Raw genomic sequence first — 4,265 nt, 5'->3', positions numbered from 1 at the left:
CATCTCCAGCGGATCTTCCCAACCCAGAAATCAAACCGGGGTCTCCTGCATTGCAGGCGGATGCTTTGCCAACTGAGCTATCAGGGAAGCCCTTAGGAATGACAGGGAGTTTATTTGGAAGGCAGAAAAGGTTATACTTCATGGAAGGCAGAGGCTGTGCTAACAAACGCTCATTACAAAGCTGTTCTGACAGGGTAGCTGGGGAACTTCTCAAGGCTATCCACCGCATCCCAAATCTGAGTTGGTAGCAAGTATAAATCTGAAGAAAATCCGTGTGTCCAACAAACTGCAACCTCAAGAGCTCTTATCCAGGGGAAATCAAAAAGTGAACATTCTTCTGGTCTCCTACTCCTCCATTAAGTAAATGGGAATGATTTAGGCAATGAAATTCATGACAAGGTGCAGAATGATGCTGGCAAAGAGAAAATCACAAAGCCTCCCTCCAGCGAGATACCCAGGAAATTCATTTTGCTCTGTGGGTTGGTCTGTATTCTCAGATTAACCGCTAAAATGAAGCTCCCCACACAAGAGATGAAGCCCAAGAGGAAAGAACTGAAGGGGAAGGTCCCCATGAGGACACAATACCCAAACTGCAGTGCCCTGGTCAGCAGTGTTTAGGGAGATATGCATCCAAGCGCTTGAGACACAGAGGAAGAGAACGCGAGGACTCCTCTAAGACCTGCGAGGTGACCGAGGGCACTGACCGACACGACTGCACCCTCAATATTCCAGCCCACGCACTCCAAGCTTCTAGCGGACCTAACATACGCAACTACGTTTGCTATTATTTAATTTTACTCATTTTGTCATTTACATAAATGGTGTCATTTCACATGCATTCACCTGTCACATTTTTTGCTTGGTGTTGCTTTATTTTGACAAACGTGTTGGTGTGTGTAATTACAGTTAATTCATTTTCACTGCTGCAAGCCATCCTGTTGTGTGTGCACGATTAGTAACTCAGTCATGTCCCACTCTGTGCAACCCTATGGATGGTAGCCTGACAGGCTCCTCTGTCCATGGGATTCTCCAGGTGAGGATAGTGGAGTGGTTACCATGCCCTTCTCCAGGGGATCTTCCTGACCCAGGGATTGAACCCATGTCTCTTATGTCTCCGGCATTGGCAAGCATGTTCTTTATCTCTAGTGCCACCTGGGAGGCCCATTCTGTTCTATGTATATACAGCAATTTGTTTTTCACCTCTTCAATTGATGGACATTGAATTGTGTCCTAGATTTCACTCTGAGGAGCAATGCTAACCTGAATGGTCTCATATGTGACCACTGGCAGAAACATACAATAGCATCTCTAGGGAATATACTCTGGGAAAAGAATTTATGGGCCATCAGGTGTGTACATTTTCAGCGTTATAAGGTACTGCTGAACTGGTTTCCAAAGGAACTATATCAATTTGTCTAACCATTCTTCCTTGTTGATAGCATTGTCAATTATCCAGGGGTCCTTATTAGAGAAAAGGAGGTTGGAGCAGAGTCAGAGAAGATGTGATGATGCAGCTCCTTGGCAACAGATCGAGGAATTAGGCAGCTGCTAGAAACTGGGACAGACAAGGAAACAATTCTCCCCTAGAGCCTGCAAAAGGAGCAGAGCCTGCTGTTCCATTTCAGACTTCTAACCTCCAGAACTATATGATACATTTGTATTTTTTAATTCACTAAGTATAGGGTGATTTGTTATAACAATAGGAAACTAATGCAAATGGGTAGTAAAGGCCGTTAGGAACAAGAAGTTTTTCCTTTCATTTTCGAAGATCCCAGCCCAACCACTAAAAATGCCTCATTACAAGTATAATTCACTTTTTTGCCTTTAAGAAACAGTGAATCAAATATGTCCATTTAGTTAGATAAAACAAGTATTTATTGAGTGGTTAGATTCTAGCAATTAGGTTTGGGGAAATGAGTTTGGTTAAGGACCTTGTGATTATTCAAACCAGAGTGTTTGTCCCCTGTAATTCAGTTTATGTCAGGTTAACAAATAGTTATTGATTGTGTAGTATTTGTTCCAGGAGCTGGGGGGTTCAAAGACAAAATTCCCATGGCTCCAAAACTTTAAAACACTCCTAATTGGAAGGACCAACATCTAAACAAAAGACAGCAGGATAATGAAGTGAGTGCTCCGAGAGAAGTGGGCGGGATGGTGTGTAGGTCCACAATTTAGAAACAGCTTTGCTGAAGACAAAGAAACGCTCTCCTGGACAGGGGCTGCCTGAGCTGCGAGGTACGGAGTGGACAAGGCTTCTTCAATAGAAGTGGTCTTGCACACAAATGCACAGACAGAGAGCTCATGTATTTGGGGAAACCACACGAAGTTTAGCACCCATGTTGGGTTGTTAGTCACTGAATCGTGTCCAACTCTTCTGTGACCCCACCAGGTTCCTCTGTCCATGAAATTTCCCAGACAAGAATACTAGAGTTGGGCAACATTTCCTTCTTCAAAGGATCTTCCCGACCCAGGGATTGAGCCCGTGTCTCCTGCATCTCCTGCATTTGCAGGTGGGTTTTTCACCACAGAGCCACCTGGGAAGCCCATCCATGTTGGGTACCAGGTGAAAAAGAAGAAAAACCAAAGAAGAGGCTGAAAGTTATAGAGGCTCCTGCATGCCATGTGCGTGGATTCTATTTCATCTTATAGGTTATGGAAAGCTTTTAATTGATCCTGACAGGATTGGGTTTGCATTTTATATAGATCCTCTGATTTCCTAGTGGAGACATACCTAAGACAGCATGATCAGAGCAGAGAGACTATGGCTGGACTATAGGTGGACTGACTAGAGGCATCAGATCAGAGGTGGGGTAGCAGCAGACAGACAAGAAGGAGGAGGATTTGAGAGATGACTACAGAGACAGACCAGCAGGAAAGAAACTATACTGATGGCTGAGAAAGAGGAGGGGTCTAGAATTATCCTTACCTCCCTGGCTTGGACATTTGAATATTCAGTTGGGTCATAACTGAGACAGGAAATATAGGAGGGAGTTTCAGTTTTTCAGAAGGGGAATAAATGAGTTCCCTGTGGGACATACTGAGTACCAGGGAGAATGTCAATTCAGTCTGTTAAAGGATAAAAGGAAGGGGGAAAAAAAAAAAAAAAACAGGTCTGATTGAGTCACTGGAACTGAAGCAAGTTCACAAAGAGAGGAATTTGTTCTTATCTATAGAATTGTTTTCCTAAAAGATATTTTTTTCTTTTCCATTGATTGCCTACCATATGTGTTTGTTTCTGTTTTGAAAGCATTAAGAAAAGGTTTTCAACATCTTACCTGTACGATTCTCTATACTTCCAACTTGAGCATCCAGTGACTAATGGGCAGTTAGAAAAGCTGAGTATTGAAGTTATCAAGAAACTATATGCACATAGTTTATACATAAATGAGTGTTAGGTAAATTGTGGAGCGCCTGTAAATCTTGCTATCAGGGGAATGAGGGCAGGGTTTACTGAGGAAAGTCATAAACCGCAGAGAGGTTAACCTAAAAATCCTGGCTCTTTTCCACCCTCCACCATGCAGAACAAACATCCTCTTAGCAGTCAGCATGAGAGTGCTTGGAAAAGAGTCCTAATAATTACCCAAATATTTTCTAGATAGATCCTTGATATGCTCTTCTATATATTTTTTTTCCACTCTAAAGTTGTTCTCTGAGGAGAGGATGTCTGATTCCAATAATGATCCATACTTATCTGCTCTGATATGAGGCCATCCACTCAGCACAAATGAATGTTGTAGAATCCAATCCTATTCAGAGAAGCCATATCAAGAAGACTGCTAGCCATCAATAACTGAGGAAGACTGCATTTCTATGATCAGATATTAGGCAGAATGGCCCTCTCTGAGAGCAGAGTACAGTAAAGATAAGAAAGTAATTGGCCTATCTTCATCTCCTCTATACTCCAGGAAATTGGAAGACCAAGTTAATAAAAGACCAAGAAATACCTGAAAAAAATCTTGCTCTCAGTGTAGGAATTTGTTCCAGAAATTGGAGCTTCTAGTTGGTGGTGCTTGCAATTTCTGGCTAAATATAATGCTACTGTAAAATTGCTTGCTTGGATTCCTTATGTTTATCAGAGTTCCAAGGGTGATAAAGAATTGACCATGTAACAAAAAATATTTGAAGTTATAAAGCTTAATATGAACACAGCCTAAACCAAAAAACATGGTTGGCCAAGAATGCAAAAGAAAAAATGTGCTTCAATCTCAGGGATACAAAGCTGTTATATCTAGCAAACATTGATAATTAAGAAATTCTTCAGAAAG

General features: G+C 41.9%; 1 pseudogene; it reads right to left on the bottom strand.

The window, feature by feature from the left end:
- Positions 1-375: 375 nt before the first annotated feature.
- Positions 376-766, bottom strand: LOC101118029 (dolichyl-diphosphooligosaccharide--protein glycosyltransferase subunit DAD1-like; annotated as a pseudogene).
- Positions 767-4,265: the final 3,499 nt, after the last annotated feature.

The sequence above is a fragment of the Ovis aries genome, chromosome 8 (assembly GCF_016772045.2).
Source record: "Ovis aries strain OAR_USU_Benz2616 breed Rambouillet chromosome 8, ARS-UI_Ramb_v3.0, whole genome shotgun sequence".
Classification (NCBI taxonomy): Eukaryota; Metazoa; Chordata; class Mammalia; order Artiodactyla; family Bovidae; genus Ovis; species Ovis aries.
Note: the sequence above shows the minus strand (reverse complement) of the source record. Positions and strands in the feature narration are given on the sequence as shown.